At 47.2% G+C, this 18,444-nt stretch overlaps 1 protein-coding gene across 4 annotated transcripts in view; it reads right to left on the bottom strand.

Annotated features, from left to right (window-relative positions):
* The window catches only part of LOC140418151 (zinc finger MYM-type protein 4-like), a 397,827-nt gene that overhangs the window by 207,424 nt on the left and 171,959 nt on the right, over positions 1 to 18,444 (bottom strand). The gene's annotated exons all lie outside the window — the stretch shown is intronic.

Genomic DNA, 18,444 nt, shown 5'->3' with positions numbered 1-18,444 from the left:
AAGCTTCAAGTATCTGAGTGTCCGAGTGGCCCTGGATTGGTCCCAGCTCTATAAATTGAACTACGCCAGTCTGGTGAGTAAGGTCAAATCTGATCTGCAAAGGTGGGATAACCTTCCCCAATCCTTGGCGGGCAGAGTCCATTCTATCACTATGAATATTCTTCCATGGTTTTTGATTCTTTTTCAATGTCTTCCTGTCCTTCTCCCTAAATCCTTTTTTGACCAAGTTAATAAGTTGACAGCAACTTTTATATCTGTGGGTAAGATTCCGAGAATTGGTAGGACAGCTTTACACAGAGACAGACAATCAGGGGATCTGGCGTGCCTAATTTGCTTTTTAGTTATTGGGCTGCCAATGTGGAAAAGGTGCTGGGTTGGTGTAGTGACCCAGGGGGTGCTTGGGTGCAGGTTGAGGCAAGGTCATGTAAAGGGTCAGGGTTGGGCGCACTGGTGATGGCGTCTCTCCTGTTTTCGCTAACAAAATATTCTACGAATCTGGTGTTCATATCTACTTTGAAGATATGAAGATAGTTCAGGCAACATTTTAAGCTTGGGTCTCTGTCGGCGTTGGCCCCTATTTGTACCAATCACAGATTTGACTCGGCAAAGCTAGATGCCCTGTTTGTGGATGGCAAGGGCTGGAGAGATTAAGAGACTTGTTTCTGGAAGGGCGATTTGCCAGTTTGGAGGAATTGATGGTGAAATACGGCTCATGGGGTCGAATTCATTGAGATATCTTCAGGTTTGGAAGGCCTTCCCAACATTTCCCAAGGGACCGCTGACTTCTTTTATGAAAAGGATCCTTTTGCTTGCAGGGTCAGAGGAGGGAACCATATCTGGCAGCTATAGGTGGATCCTGTCAGAGGACGTGGGCCCAGTGGATTGGGTGAAAGTGAGGTGGGAAGGGGAGCTGGGGCACTCAGTGGATGATGAAGTGTGGAATGAGGCCCTTCGCAGGGTGAATTGCACGTCCTTAATGCGAGGTCCAGCTTATAGAAGTGTTTCGGGCATTCACGACCACAGCAAAGGTGAGCTTTTTTCCCCCGGAGGTGGATGATAGGTGTGAGCGGTGTTCTGGGGGCACGGCCAACCGCACACCCATGTTCTCGTCCTGTCCCAACCCCACCCAGCGCCTCAGCATGGTTGGAGGACCTAGTGGAGTTTCTGTACCTGTACAAGTTCAAATACAATGTGAAGGGATCGATGGAGGGATTCTACCAGAGATGGCAGCCTTCCATTGCCTATTTTACAGAACTGATCACCGTCAGTCGCTAAGGGGGAGGAAAGGGTGTTGGGAAGGGGGGGTAGTGTGGTTTGTATCGTCATGTGAGAGTATCTTTAAGAAATGGGTGTTTATAAATGGGTGTGTATATAAATATTTGTAGTGAGAGTACCTTTAGGAAATGTGTGTTTACTACTGCAGTGATGTCAGAGAGTGGGTGGAGCTGGGCTGTCCGTCAGCTTTTTACTTTCGTTTTAGGCTGTTTGCTGCAGGGTGTGTTTTAGTTTCGTTTTCAGAGCTGGATAGTTGCAGTCACAGCCAGAAGTTGTATGAATCTCTCTCTGTAATCTGAAGACAGTAAATCGATCCTGGTGATTTAAAACTAATAACAGTAGTGACTTTAACCTGATGTGCTTCTGGTAAAAGGTGTTTTAAGTCATATGGCTATTAAAAGGAAACCTTAAAGGATTACTTAGTGTTGTATTCTTTGGGGGTTGTATTTGAATTAATGGTTGCTAAGATGTTCACTATATGTTTTAAAAGGTTAACTTGAGTTCATAGAATAAACATTGTTTTGCTCAAAAAATACTTTTCCATTTCTGCTCTACCACACCTGTAGAGTTGGCCGTGTGCTCCCCATACCACAGTCTATTGTAAGTTGTGGGTCAGGTGAACTCCATGATACACTTTGGGGCTCTCTAAACCCTGGCCCATAACAGTATTCTTCTTAGTACCTTTTTTTTAATGTTGTGTCTGTGGATTTGTAAAACTTTTAAATATTTTATAATAATTGGTAAAATTGAAAAACTTTTGTTACATTTTTTTTTAAATTTACAAATCTGGTGACTGTAATTTTTTTAAACTTTTAAAAAAATAAATTTAGAGTATCCAATTCATTTGTTATTTCAATCAAGGGGCAATATAGCGTGGCCGATCCTACCCTGCACATTTTTGGGTTGTGGGGGCAAGACCCACACAAACACGGGGAGAATGTGCAAACTCCACCCTGGCAGTGACCCAGAGCCGGGATAGCACCTGGGACCTTGGCGCTGTGAGGCAGCAATGCCCTCTGGTGATTGTAATTAATGGGCAGTCAAGTGTCAGAGACTTTGGGAATTTTTAGAAGAATTATTAGTTAATTCACTTGTGTTGTGACTCCGGGGCGTGTGGGGCTGGAAATGACTGCACACTAGCCCAAAGTGCCTTAACAAATACGAGGGAAAAATGGCAATTTGGATCATTTAATAGGTGAAATCAATATGGTAGAAGTGACCTCCATGGTGATAAATGGGCAGTTAAATGCACGGTAGCACAGTGGGTAGCACTGTTGCTTTACAGCTCCAGGGTCCCAGGTTCAATTCCCGTCTTGGGTTACTAACTGTGTGGAGTCTGCACGTTCTCCCCGGTTTCATCCGGGTGCTCCAATGTCCTCCCACAAGTCCCAAAAGACGTGCTGTTAAGTAATTTGGACATTCTGAATTCTCCCTCTGTGTGCCGGAATGTGGCGACTAGAGTCTTTTCACTGTAACTTCATTGCAGTGTTAATGTCAGCTGACTTGTGATAATAAAGATTATTATTAAAATGTGCACAATTAATGAATATTTACTTTTGAGTTGTAGAGATGGTTTGTAGTCTTGAACATATTTATCATGTTAATCCATCCAATCATTATTTAGATCACCGTATGCTAATCTATTATAAGCTATTGTTTAAGAAGGTAAGGGTATAAATAAAAAGGAATAGTTACTACGTTATAGTATGCATTGAAAAATGTGTACATATTTGTCGTATAATTGATAAAAATAAACTATTTTATTTTGGCTTTGGGATGGGGATGTCACTGGGAAGGCTAGTTTTTGTTGCCCATCCCTAATTGCCCTTGAACTGACTGGCATGCTCGGCCATTTCAGAGGATTTGGAGATGATTTGGAGTTGGGGACCAAGGGCAATGTGTCTAAGTTTGCAGACGACACTAAGATAAGTGGTAAAGCAAAAAGTTCAGAGGATACTGGAAGTCTGCAGAGGGATTTGGATAGGCTAAGTGAATGGGCTAGGGTCTGGCAGATGGGATACAATGTTGACAAATGTGAGGTTATCCATTTTGGTAGGAATAACAGCAAAAGGGATTATTATTTAAATGATACAATATTAAAACATGCTGCTGTGCAGAGAGACCTGGGTGTGCTAGTGCATGAGTAGCAAAAAGTTGGTTTACAGGTGCAACAAATGATTAAGAAGGCAAATGGAATGTTGTCCTTCATTGCTAGAGGGATGGAGTTTAAGACTAGGGAGGTTCTGCTGCAATTGTATAAGGTGTTAGTGAGGCCACACCTGGAGTATTGTGTTCAGTTTTGGTCTCCTTACTTGAGAAAGGACGTACTGGCACTGGAGGGTGTGCAGAGGAGATTCACTAGGTTAATCCCAGAGCTGAAGGGGTTGGATTACGAGGAGAGGTTGAGTAGACTGGGACTGCTGTACTCGTTGGAATTTAGAAGGATGAGGGGGGATCTTATAGAAACATATAAGATTATGAAGGGAATAGATAGGATAGATGCGGGCAGGTTGTTTCCACTGGCGGGTGAAAGCAGAACTAGGGGGCATAGCCTCAAAATAAGGGGAAGTAGATTTAGGACTGAGTTTAGGAGGAACTTCTTCACCCAAAGGGTTGAGAATCTAGGGAATTCCTTGCCCAGTGAAGCAGTAGAGGCTCCTTCATTGAATGTTTTTAAGATAAAGATAGATCGTTTTTTGAAGAATAAAGGGATTAAGGGTTATGGTGTTCGGGCCGGAAAGTGGAGCTGAGTCCACAAAAGATCAGCCATGATCTCATTGAATGGTGGCGCAGGCTCGAGGGGCCAGATGGCCTACTCCTGCTCCTAGGTCTTATGTTCTTATGTTGTTGAGTTATCATCAAAAGCCTTTCATCTGAGATTTACAATATTTGCCCCGTTCACGATCAACAGATCACCAGAATGAAATAATGCTTGGTAAGGATGTTTAGTTCCAAAGACTGCCTGGCAAATGCAGTTGGTAAGCAATAATTTGCATCTGCATAGTATTTTATACAAAGCTAAAATTTCACACAATAAATTATTTTGAAGAGGAAAAACTTGATACAGCATGGAGGTAAAAAGACAATATCACAATTCATGCAGAGATTCACAAGACAAGAGGCCATAAACCTGTATAACTAACCGAATCAGGATAAGTGGTGAATAGTAGGAAAATCTACAAAGCAAAGAAGGTCATAGAAACTCATAAAGTCAAGCCCAGAAGTAGGAGTTGTAGAGACATTCAAAACTAAGGGGGACAAAGGAACTGCAAAAATCTGCAGAACTAAGCAACAAAGTCTGGCGTTAGTTAATGAAACACAAGTAACCCAATGGTTAAGAGACACTGTAGAACTAAGTGGGCTGGAAGAAACTATAAAAAAAACAAAGTAATTTAAATTATTTCTAACAAGCTTTAGTAGTTCGAAGAAAGTGAATAAAGTAGAATTAGTGAAAAAGTCATAAATGACTGAGTACTGATGGGTTAAAGCTTTGTGGTGAGATCCACTAACAGAATGAGGAATATTTTATTCCATGTGCCACTTCATGACATTTTTCATTTTGGTGAAGTCTGTTTAGTTTGTTTAAGATTGAATGATCATCAGATTATTACAAAAAAGTTATAATCAACAGAAGGCTGTGAGAGTATTGGATTTGAACTGAGTGCACATCAAAGAAAAGTCCAGGTATCACAATTTTTACAACAGATGATTAACAACATAAAGTCTTGAGACCTCAGTGGAGATCTTTTTCTAAAATCTGCGCAATGGAAAAATCTTAAAGCACTCTACTGGAAGAACTCCATACAGTGTTTAGGTTGGGAATGATTCCTAGCTCACCATGAGCAGATTTATCAGCTATGTTTATTAAGGGGAATTTAACTGATTAACATTATTATTCTGTTCTTATGTGTTCCATGGTTTTATCGATGATAAGTAATTAGATATATTATTTTACAATGTCAGATACATCACGCTATGTTCTGTGTAATGTATTTTAATAAAGTTGTTCTCCAATGACTTAACTCGTGAACAAAAATACTTTCTTCCTGCAATTATCTCTTTGCTTTCCACCCACTCTCTTTGTCTTCCACGTTCTCGCTCTGAATTTGAATATAAGGCATCTAAATATAAGAAAATGTGATGCCAAGATGAAGCATGGAATGTGGAATAAAACTGTGCACTTGTCACACTTGTCATAGCAAGGATGGAATGTGGGATTGGACTCACTGGGGGTTTCCTGCGTCAGCACCAGAGAGGTGAATGAACAAGTTTGGCAGCACTGAGGTAGTAGGTTGTGAGTACGATGGTTCTGATTTATTTATTTGCAACAGATTTATGTCGAGATGTTGGGCTGAATTTTCCAGTCCTACCAGTGGTGGGTTTCGTGGCGCGCAGGACTGGAAAATTCAGAATGAGGCCAAAAGTCAGATTACTGCTGAGGGAAAAACAAGTGGGAAATTTCCCCTCACCACTTTCATGCCAGGATGGTGGCAGGTCAGCTTTCCCACTGATCCATGTTGGAAAAACTATTTGCAAGTATTCGCATGTCATGAATACTCATTAAAAATGCAACTTGCTCAAATCTCGTTCCTCCTCAAAGTGAAAAGCAGCACCACTATCTAGAGACTCCGAAGATCTGAAGCAATTTAAAATCAAAACTGGAGGGTCGGAACTGTGGCGCAGTGGTTAGCACTGCTGCCTCACGGCGCGGAGGACCCAGGTTTGATCCCGGCCCCGAGTCACTGTCCGTCTGGGGTTTGCACATTCTCCCCATGTCTGCATTGGTCCCACCCCCACAACCCAAAAAGATGTGCAGGGTAGGTGGATTGGCCACGTTAAATTACCCCTTATTTGGGAAAAAAAATAATTGGGTACTCTAAATTTATTTTATAAATCAAAACTGGAAAAGAATCAGCAGGGGGGGGGCGGGGTCTGAGGCAATGTGGGAGGAGCCCACAGCTAGACTCAGGGGCTTGAACAGGGGGTACCCTCACACTGCTTCGAGTAACAACATGGAAATAGAATCTGAGCTGACTGAACTCAGGAAGAGTTTATTGAGAAGATCCAATTGGAGCCACTGGCATTTGGAGCACTTTAATGTGAGACTGCAGGAGTCATTGGGTTCACAATGAAGTTTATTAATTTCAGTATTAACAAAGATGTATGTGAGAAGCTGCAGCCAACTATGAAGGGAGCATAGCTGCTGTGTATCTGCAAAATGGTCAATGAACCCCTCTAAGGTGCTTTCTCCAGTTGGCATGGTGAATGGCCAAAGGGCATCCAGTCATTCCAAAAGTGCAGGTTAGACATCATCAGTATAGCAGACCAGACATAGTAGGAGTGCCTTAGGTGACTTGAACATATCCTAGATGCGGTCAAGCCTCTTTCAAACTCTCCAGGATTAAGATGGCAAGTAACTCGTGTGGCATCTTAGTATGAGGGAGCACCTCAGCTGGAATGCTGTATCAGGGAGAGGTATGTAACGCAGATACAGCTCTAGGGCATGACAGTGGTTTTCTGGCAACTCCGCCATAGTTGCCCGTTACTCTTTAATTTGTTAGACCTATCTGTCCACTGAGAGAAGGAGGATTGAATAGTGGTGCCTGTGCTAAATGCTGCCTCCTTGATGGCAATGATCCATCTGAGGAGGAGGAAACTGGCCTGCCGCCACCTAGCACAGTTTCACGAAGAGGCCGGGCTTGAGGACCTTGGTCAAGTGTAGCCCCGGCAAGGCCTACAGGATGAGAAAGTCAGATCCCTCCCACAAGGTTCTACTGATGATACCGTTCCTACTGGAGATGAGCAAGAGACATTTTGGTGCATGACTGCACTTGTCAGAAGATGGTGGCGCATATCTGGCAGTTTCTGCAAAAGGAGCTAATGCCGCAGGGGCGAGGGAACATCCCCTGCTAGTGTCCTGAAGGTCATAATCGCACTCAATGCTTTTGCCAGTTGATCGTCGCAGGGATCCACAGGCATCTCTCTGTCCTCAACAGATAATGTATCAGGGAGGTGACGGATGCCCTGTATAGTAGGTTCATCATATTGTAAAGTTCACACTGTATGAAGCTAACCAGGCTGCCAGATTCCTGGGTTTTGTGGCAACCTCTAACCTCCCTAAAGTACAAGGTGTGATCAATTGAACACATGTGGCTTTGAGAACTTCATGGCAGCAGCCCCTGATGTTCATTAACAGGAAAGGATTCTACTCACCAAATGTGCAGCTAGTGTGCGACCATCAGAGGCACATCATGCATGTTTGAGCCAGGTACCCTGGGAGTTCCCAGGATTCATACATCCTGAGGCACTCGCAGGTACCTCAGGTATTCAAAGGGCTGTGATTCTTACAGGGCTGGTTGCTTGGCGATAAGGGGTATCTGCCAAAATGATGGCTTATGACACAAATGCATTGTCTTCAAAGTGCCTTGGAGGAAAGAAACAATGATGACGTGCTTCAAGAAGTTCCATTATTGAGCAGACCACTGGCACCCAGAAGATGTACTTCCAATGCACAGGTGAGGCTCTTATGGTACTCGCCAGACAAGATATCCGGCATCATCATAATCTGTTGCATGCTGCACAGCCTGACGCTTCAAAGGGGAAATCACTTGCCAGAGTCAAACATACAGGAGGCTGAGAACTCCTTGCACGGTGGAGAACTGGAAGGGCAGGAACCTGACGAGAGTGAGGATAGGTAGCTTGCAGGTGAGAATGCAATCAAAGTAACTAGATGCGCAAGACGCACCCATGACACACTCATAGCAACAAGGTTCTAGGAGGGGCAAAGTGCAGGCAATGGTACCCAAGCCTATTTCTCTTGTCCCTTAGTAGCATTGTAGCCATGTAAAATGGCCACTGCAAAGGACCATGGAATTGTTGTCAATTTGGGACACAGACAGGTACACAGCCTCTGTGTATTGTGCAAAGAAACCAGACTCGACTGAAACTTGCATCCATTAAGAATCAATTACCATTTTCCCTAAGACAATAGCATTCGCATTAAGGACCATCAACGATAGCAGACTAACCGGCGCCACCCCCCCTTATTTGGAAAGGTCTACATGCCTGGGACAATGATAGCTAGGACCCGCCCAGCCATCGAGGTATCCGCCCCCTAAGATCGATGAGAGTGATCGAAAGCCCTATCGATCCATTGGACCTGGAGTAAGAATCGCCCAAAAGGGCACGAAAGAGACAAAGGATAAAAAGCCCTGCGCACTAGAGATCGGTCTCTTTTGGGACTGGCCTGTGCGCGGCCAACTGTCGCAGAACAACCAAGTTCAAGGACCCGCGACCATTCTTGAAGGACGAGCCCAGCTGAGACGAACCCAACAACTTCCAACCGATCACGTGGACCCGGAAAGAGGCCTTATCTCGTACAGTGCCGGTAACTCGAAGTTAAGTAAAAGTCATCTTAGTTGTTAGGTGAAGTTTAGTACGGAGCCACGTGTATTATTGCATAGAGATACAAGTCTTGTGTTACTAATAAACTGTGTTTTTGAGCTAACATACTGGTTGTGTAGTCATTTGGTCAATATAAGAAACAGCTTGTGGTTCACATAAAGGGTAAAAAGGCAACATTTATTGGCGATTCCACCGGGAGTGACTTTGTTGCTCCGAGGGATCCCACAACTTTGAATTAAATTGGGGAAAAAGAACGAACCACAAGAGTAAGTTTCATATCGGCCAAATAACCGAATTTCGGAAGTGCGCACTAACTGCATGCGTAACTAACAGGGAAGGGTAAGGTAAACACGTCAGACTTGCATGCAAATCTAGAGGGATTGTGAACCGGAATATAGCCATAAACCGTACCCGTTGTTCGATCGACTCCTTATTCCCCCCTGTTCCAAATTTTAAGTCGAGAAGAGATGGCAGCGCAGATGATAGAGAGAATGATGAATCCACAGCAGCAACCCGAGGTCGCAGTAGCCTACAAATCAGAGCAGTGCCCCATATGGGAGGATGTGTTGAGGTGTTTAAAGGGAAAAGGATGGCCCCTTTGGTCGAATGTTTGTGCAAATACCGAGTCAGGTCCAGGAAAGATAGGACAAATTAGGTGGGAGGATTTATGTAAGGTATATAAGAAAAACGCAGTAAAGTTTAGAAAGCCAATGGCAATAGTGTGCTGCTTGGCACAGTTGCGAGGCACCGAGGAGGTCGTCAAGACGCTCCGCAGACAGTTAGAAGAGGAAGAGAATGAAGGAAACAGTAAAGAAAGTGAAAACATTATTGAGGAACTCTGGGAGAAGTTAGCCGCTAAATACAGGGAAATCGCCGATGTTAAACGTGCCCACCAGTCTTGCATAGTACACCTTCGCAACTTCCAAACCCAGTACGACAAGGCCTATCAAGATACACAGCGCGCAGTCTTGATAAGAGAGGAGACTGAACACCAGGTCACCGAGCTAACAAAGAAATGCGCCGATTTACAGGCAGTTTTAAGAGCGCTCCACCAGTCCACTAACCAACAAAAGCAGAGCACCACGTTAAATGCCAGCGGAAGATAGATAAGCTCCAGTTGTTACTTTCAGTTCAGAATGGTTTTATGTGTGCCTTCGGGACAGACGAGACAGATGAGGAAGAGATGACAGATTGGGAAGAGTTAACTGAAATCACGCTAATGTATGTTAAAGGAACGGAAAGTCAAAAGCAGCCGCCACGCATCCCAAAAAGAAAGACACCGGCAGCACCAGCTGCACAGGTCGCACCAACCCCCACAGCTGCCCCAACACCCATGAATCCGGTCACCACAGAGAGAAGGATTCGAGACCAAGCAGGTCCAGATATCACCTGCACCACCCCACTTCCGGTAACCCAGTTAAGGGACGCTTGTGGTAAAATTACTCCATTTCAGCCCACCGCAGACCCGCATAGCTTCTTTGAGGAGGTGCACCAGCAAAAGGTCATGTACGGATTAGATGAGAGGGAGGAAGTAAAATTGATTGTAATGAGTCTCAGCCAGTCGGTAAGGTCAGCTTTGCCAGAACACCAAAACGTAGGCGGAGGAACCCTAGAGGAAATGAAGGCCGCAATATTAGATGCTATCAGATACAACAAAGGGGATCCGGTAGAGGGTTTGAACCAATGCAGGCAAAAGAAAGGGGAACATCCGGCCGCCTTCACCGGTCGCCTCTGGATACATTTCAAGGCAGTATACCAAAATTTAAACCGCGCTCACCTAGATGAGGAAGAAACCACTAAATGGTCCCGTACTTTAGTTTCGCATGCCACGGAAGCAGGTAAAAGGGCTTGCGCAAATTATGACCCGGCAGATACCATACATAATGAGATTTGGGTACTTAGACGCCGATCCAGGGCATGGGAACAGTCACTTCAGGATCAGATGGACCAGAACAGATTAGAAGCCACAATGTACCCAGTCAGAACTAGTCAGGAACCCGCATGGATAAATGAGGGCAGAAGAGAGGAACATTACCCCTGAGAACAGTACCCCAGAGCATAAGCCCCAGCCCACGCACCACGAGGTTCATGTTACAATTGTGGACAAGTAGGACATTTCGCCCACAATTGCAGACAAAATCCCCCACACCACCAACGACCCCAACAGCCCAACCCCCCACCCAGAAACAATAGGCCAGACCACGATCATCAGCCGTGACAGTTAGGAGGCAACGCTTGCCCCATGCATAACGTAAACGCCCGATCAGATAACCTCACTTATAACTCCCTAGATTGATGGTGACCAGAGTCTCCAACATGGGTCTGTGACACGCGCTGGGGTAATGTCGGAAGACCGGTCGTCACAGGCACAGTCCGGGGACAAGCAGTTGATTTTCTTTGGGACACAGGAGGACCCCGAACCACACAAAACTCTGCAAACCTATTCCAAAAAACACCCTGGCCCATCACAGATACCATCACACTCAGTGGATTCACAGGCCGCATGCAAAACGGATACATCACAGCCCCTATATCTGTCCAATTAGGAAACGTAGTCACTACCCACCCCGTTGTTCTAGTAGACCTACCCCCGACTGCAGCACACATCCTAGACATAGACTTTATGCACTCCCATAACCTCTCCTTCGACCCCGTAAACAAGTGTGTGGCGAATGTCAAGACAGTTCGAGCCCCTGCCACACTCTCAGTAGGAGATGACGAAAACAGGATTTGCTCAGTAGGGGACTATTGGTTTAACCCTTCAGCAATTAGCACAGATGACACCATTAAACGGGTATTAACCATACACAAAGGTGCGTTTGCCCAACACAAGCACGACTGTGGGCACATTCCAGGTACGATTATGATCTCAGGTCCCGACCCCAAACCACAGAAACAGTATGGATTTCCACAGCAGGCTGAGAGTGAAATTTTAAAGGCAATTAACAGTCTATTAAACAAGGAGTGATTCGACCCATAGCTTCCACTAATAATGCCCTGATTTGGCCCGTAAAGAAACCAGATGGTTCATTACTCACTATTGACGCGACCTAAACAACGTTACCCCTTTAACAGCCCCCACCATTGCCACAAGTCCCGCGACCATGCTAATGCAGGGAGTGCAAGCAAAGTATTTCACTGTGCTGGATATCAGCAATGGTTTTTGGTCCATTCCCCTAGATCGGACTTGCCAGTATAAATTTGCATTCACTTTTCAAGGACAACAGTACACGTGGACGTGTCTCCCCCAAGGCTTCCATAATTCCCCCTCCATTTTCTGCAGACAGCCAGCCACTGGTCTTTCCAAATTCCCCCGCCCCGAATGCCTAATTCAGTATGTACTGCTCCTGCAAACTGATAACAGGGAAGAGCACATGGCTCTATTGGCTGAATTACTAACCCTGCTCTAGTCTATCGGATGTAAGGTAAACCACAAAAAGGCACAGATATTGAGGGAAAAGGTACTTTATTTAGGCACCACTATTACCCATGGCAAACATGAAATTGAACAAAAACCAATTGACTCCATTGTGAAATTGCCCCTGCCCCGTAATGTAAGTGCACTCCGCTCATTTCTAGGTTTAGTGAGATACTGCAGAAATTATATCGATAGTTTTGCCACCAAGGCAGCCCCGCTCTCAGAGCTTCTAACAAAGAACACCCCATGGAATTGGCTTCCCCAGCACACTGACGCCATAGACGATTTAAAACGCGCCCTCGGTACAGCTCCCGCTTTACAAGTTCCTGACCCTGACTTGCTCTACGCCACAGAATAGCAACCACCGACCGAACCCTCTCAGCAGTGCTCCTACAGGAACGAAATGACTGATTGGGATCGGTAACCTATGCCTCTAGAGTTTTAGACCCCGTAGTACAAGGATTTTCTGCCTGTGAACGACACTTGCTTGCAGTCTTCTGGGTAGTCCAGTACTTTGCCTACATTACAGGCCTCAACCCAGTCACGATATTAACCGAGCACACCCCCACCCAACTGTTGTTGGACGGCAAACTAAAGGATGGTTCAGTTAGCCAGATCAGAGCAGCTCGCTGGACACTCTTATTACAAGGCAGGGATATTTCTGTGAAACGCACCACGACCCACACGTTCTTAGCAGACAATTTACAATACGCAGGGACCCCACACGAATGCCATATAATTGCAGCCACACACCCCACAGGACCCTTTGTTCCCAAATCACTACACCCACGTGTAAACGGTGAGACACAAAGTTCCCAAGATACAGGGACACAGTAAAGATCTATGTAGATGGCTCCTACACTGTTGAGGATGGAATAAGAATCACAGGATGCGGGATTTACATGGAGGACTCACAGAGACGCCCACTAGAAGAGGTATCTTTAACATTACCCGGCCACTTGGGTTTGCAGGCAGCCGAACTGGCAGCCATAGCTTATGTAATTGATCACCCAGACCCCATTCCAACACCGCGGACATACACTCAGACAGCTTGTACGTCTGCAACAGTCTAACAGAATTCCTTCCCCGATGGGAATCTCGAGTTTGTGTCTCCGCCGATGGAAAACCCGTACTCTCCGCCCCTCTCCTGAAACATGTTCTTAAAAAAGCCACCGGCCGCACATACGGCATCATTAAAGTAAAGAGCCATCACCGTCTCCCCCCCCCCCCCCCCCCCCCCCCCGCCCCCCCCCCCCCTCCCCCCGGGAATCGCAAGGCCGACACCTTAGCTAAAGCTGGATCACGCACTGGTCAATTCTGGCAACCCCCCCCCCTCGGAGTGTGAACAGATGCATTCAATCCATGTCTCCCAAACCAATATTGAGGATTTATCGCAGGCACAGAAAGCAGCCGACACTCTTAAACGTGTACTGAATGGCACATACCCAGCCCCCTATGATAAATGTTTTGAGGATATTACCAGTGCTGTAGATAACGGGGAGCCAATGGATGTGGTATATCTGGATTTCCAGAAAGCCTTTGACAAGGTGCCACGCAAAAGGTTGCTGCATAAGATAAAGATGCATGGCATTGAGGGTAAAGTAGTAGCATGGATAGAGGATTGGTTAATTAATAGAAAGCAAAGAGTGGGGATTAATGGGTGTTTCTCTGGTTGGCAATCAGTAGCTAGTGGTGTCCCTCAGGGATCAGTGTTGAGCCCACAATTTACATAGATGATTTGGAGTTGGGGACCAAGGGCAATGTGTCCAAGTTTGCAGACGACACTAAGATGAGTGGTAAAGCAAAAAGTGCAGAGGATACTGGAAGTCTGCAGAAGCATTTGGATAGGTTAAGTGAATGGGCTAGGGTCTGGCAGATGGAATACAATGTTGACAAATGTGAGGTTATCCATTTTGGTAGGAATAACAGCAAACGGGATTATTATTTATATGATAAAATATTAAAACATGCTGCTGTGCAGAGAGACCTGGGTGTGCTAGTGCATGAGTCGCAAAAAAGTTGGTTTACAGGTGCAACATGTGATTAAGAAGGCAAATGGAATTTTGTCCTTCATTGCTAGAGGGATGGAGTTTAAGACTAGGGAGGTTCTGCTGCAATTGTATAAGGTGTTAGTGAAGCCACACCTGGAGTATTGTGTTCAGTTTTGGTATCCTTACCTGAGAAAGGACGTACTGGCGCTGGAGGGTGTGCAGAGGAGATTCACTAGATTAATCCCAGAGCTGAAGAGGTTGGATTACGAGGAGAGGTTGAGTAGACTGGGACTGTACTTGTTGGAATTTAGAAGGATGAGGGGGGATCTTATAGAAACATATAAGATTATGAAGGGAATAGATAGGGTAGATGCGGGCAGGTTGTTTCCACTGGCGGGTGAAAGCAGAACTAGGGGGCATAGCCTCAAAATAAGGGGAAGTAGATTTAGGACTGAGTTTAGGAGAAACTTCTTCACCCAAAGGGGTGTGAATCTATGGAATTCCTTGCCCAGTGAAACAGTAGAGGCTCCTTCATTAAATGTTTTTACGATAAAGATAGATAGTTTTTTGAAAAATAAAGGGATTATGGTGTTCGGGCCGGAAAGTGGAGCTGAGTCCACAAAAGATCAGCCATCATCTCATTGAATGGCAGAGCAGGCTCGAGGGGCCAGATGGCCTACTCCTGCTCCTAGTTCTTATGTTCTTATGTTCTTAAATGGAAGGACACACTCACAATACAGGACGGAATAGTGTTAAAGGATGGAATTTATGTGGTCCCCACCCAAGACAGAAACCAGTTAATCTACCAATTCCATGACGGACACGGACATCAGGGAATAGACACAACCATTGCCCATTTAAGACACTTGTGCTGGTGGCCCGAATTAAAAAGCGATGTCACAAATTATGTCGACAATTGCCTCATTTGCACCCAGAACAATCCAGAACATTATGCAAAGAAGGGACAATTAAGACACACCCGACCTGTAGAAGACCCCTGGACAAATCTGCAAATTGATTACATTGGTTCCCTCCCCCCCCCCTGCAGAAACGGTGCTGGTCATCACAGATACATTTACAAAATGTGTTGAAGCATTCCCCACTCATTCAAACACAGCAAAGGCCACCGCTAAAACTTTGACCCATCAGATAATTACGCGCTGGGGTCTTCCACGCAGCATTGAATCAGATCAAGATTCCCACTTCACCAGCAGAGTAATGCAAAACGTTATGCCCATTTTCAGTATCAAACAGAAATTCCACATAGCCTATCACCCCCAGTCCAGCGGAATAATAGAGCGCATGAACCGCATTTTTTAAATGACCATTCGGAAGACGGTACAGCAGAACAATTCCACTTGGGACACGGTAATACCCATTGCTCTCGTGATTATCAGGAACACAGTTTCCAGTTCCACAGGTTTCACCCCCCCCCCCACACCCTTATGACAGGGAGACCCATGAAAGACATTGAATATTTATTAGGGCTCAATTTGGCAAATCCCGCAGTAACCGCGCTCACCCACGAAAAAGCAGTGCAACAGGTCACAGAGAACATCAAAGCGGCACAACTAGCTGCTGCTGTCCGACTAGGCGCTAGGAAAAAGCAGAGTAAAGCCAGCTTTGACAAAAAGGTTCACCCCATAGAGTATACAGTCGGCCAGCAAGTTATGATCTCGTTGTACAACGCCAGCTCCTTCCTAGCCCCTAAATTCGCAGGCTCCTACTCCATCTCTGACAAAGTAAGCCCCTCTGTGTACAAGATAATGTACCCCCGACTTCCGGCGGCGGCCATGACCTGCTAGGTCGTGCGTTCACGGCAGCACCCGCCGAGGTCGGTATTTCAGGCCGCTGAATGGGACGGCGGCGGCATTTGGAGGCTGAGACCGGTGTGGGAACGGGTGCGGGAGAGGTTCCCCCCGTGGCTGCATGGAGAGAACGAGGAGTGAGACCGGCAGACATGCAAACGCGGGGAAGAAGGTAGAGAAGGTCTGGGAAAACAAATTGGCGGCCGGAGAAGATCGGGAGGTGTGGGCCCAGTGGGCTAAAGAGCAACAAGAATTCTTAAAAAGTTGCCTTGTGGAGCTTAAAACGGAGATGTTGGCCTCCATGGAGAAGATTGTGGTGGCCCAGAAGGCGCAGGAGAAGGAGATCAAGGAGGTGAGGAGGAAGGTGGCGGAGAATTAGGACGAGATCCTTGGCCTGGCGGTGAAGGTGGAGGCACACGAGGCGCTACATAAGAGATGGCAAAGAGAGGCTAGATGGCCTTGAGTACAGGTCTCGAAGCCATAATCTGCGGATCCTCGGCCTTCCCGAAGGAACGGAGGGGGCGGACGCGAACACGTACGTGACCACGATGTTGGGGACGCTGATGGGCGCGGGGGCCTCCCCGCGGCCCCTGGAGCTGGATGGGGCGCACAGGGTCCTCACCAGAAAGCCGAGAGTGAACGAGCCACCGAGGGCGATGGTGATACGGTTTCATCGTTTGACAGACCGGGAGCGAGTCCTGCGGTGGGCGAAGAAAGAGCGGAGCAGTAAGTGGGAGAACGGCGAGATCCGCATCTACCAGGACTTGGGAGCGGAGTTGGCGAGGAGGCGTGCGGGGTTCAACCGGGCTAAGGCGGTCCTCCACAGCAAAGGGGTGAAGTTTGGGCTTCTTCATCCGGCGAGACTCTGGGTAACATACCAGGACAGGCACCATTACTCTGATACGACGGATGAGGCGTGGTCGTTCATCAGGCACAAGAAGCTGGACCTGAACTAAGGGACAGTTGTATGGGGGCGAAATGTGTGGGTGGGGATGGACCGGGGGTATGATGGCGGGTAAAGCATAAGGTTATTTGCTTATCTGCTCCAGTTTGGTCAGTGGTTTTGTTGTTTGTTTTGTTTTTCAGGGGTTTGGTTTTAGGGGGCGGGAAACGCCCAGGACGGGCTGTCCGGCGCACGGGAAGGTCCCGGTTGGCACTTGCCCCTCTACCCTGTGGGGGAGGGGGGGGGGGTTGGGTGGCCCGAAGGAGGCAACATGTTTAGGGGTGGCATATAGGGGCGGGAACACCGGGGTCAGCAAGGGTGAGCTGACTCACAGTAGCAGGGGGGAAATCAGAGTTAAGCGGATGCTTGGGGGGGGGGGGGGGGGGGGGGCTGCAGTGTTGACAAAAGGGGAGCCAGGTGAGGGGAATGGATAGAGAGTCGGGCTGGGGGGCCGCCGAGGGGAGGGCTGGAATCGGGAGGCGGGGGCACGTGGCTGGCCGAAAAAGGGAGATGGTTAGTCGGCAGGATGGGGGGGCTGGCCAACCCCCCCGACCAGGCTGATCACGAGGAACGTGAGGGGCCTGAATGGGCCGATCAAGAGGTCCCGCGTGTTCTCGCATTTAAAGGGGTTGAAGGCGGACGTGGCCATGTTGCAAGAGACGCACTTAAAGCTCGGGGACCAGACGAGGCTCAGGAAAGGAAGGGTGGGACAGGTGTTTCACTCAGGGTTCGACTCAGAAACAAGAGGGGTGGCAATTTTGGTTAGTAAACGAGTGGCATTTGAGGCGGGGAGTATTGTGGCGGACAAGGGGGGCAGGTACATAATGGTGAGTGGTAAGCTGCAGGGGGCCCGGGTGGTGCTAGTGAATGTGTGTGGTAATACCAGGTATTGCAGTACCTGAGAGGTGGATGATCATTGGCTAGACCGCGGGGTCTACCATTGGGTAATGTATATAGCTCCGCCCTGCGAGGGGGAGTATAAGAACCGATGCCGTCCCAGCAGTCTTCACTTCTGTAACATCGCTGCTGGGTGCAGTTTATCTGATTAAAGCTAGATCGATATGACTCCTCGTGGTCTCAAGCGTATTGATTGTGCATCAATTGAATCAGATAAGTACTTTTGAAGGATGGATGTCCGCATCAAGCCGACGTGCCTTCAGCTCAGCCCTCACGCAGAAAACTCCGCTGCGATTTTTAAACATTGGCTGGCGTGTTTTCAGAGTTACCTCGATACTGCTGCCGACACTCCCACGGAAAGACAGAAGGTACACCTCCTACGCTCACGGGTCAGCCCGGCGATCTACCACCTGATCGAAGGGGCGGCGAACTATGCTAAAGCCATGGAACTACTGGAAGGACATTACATTCGTCCACTGAACCAGGTCTACGCCCATCACCTGCCGGCAACGAGACGCCAGAGCCCAGATGAGACGCTTGAAGACTTCTACCGGGCACTGATAGTGCTGGGCCAAAACTGCGGCTGCCCACCGGTGACAGGTAACGAGCACACTGAACTCTAAATTCGAGACGCTTTTGTGGCAGGTATGGTTTCCCCCGACATCCGCCGAAGGCTCCTAGAGATGGACACACTGGGCCTCACCGAGG

This window comes from Scyliorhinus torazame, chromosome 1, assembly GCF_047496885.1.
Source record: "Scyliorhinus torazame isolate Kashiwa2021f chromosome 1, sScyTor2.1, whole genome shotgun sequence".
Lineage (NCBI taxonomy): Eukaryota > Metazoa > Chordata > Chondrichthyes > Carcharhiniformes > Scyliorhinidae > Scyliorhinus > Scyliorhinus torazame.
Note: the sequence above shows the minus strand (reverse complement) of the source record. Positions and strands in the feature narration are given on the sequence as shown.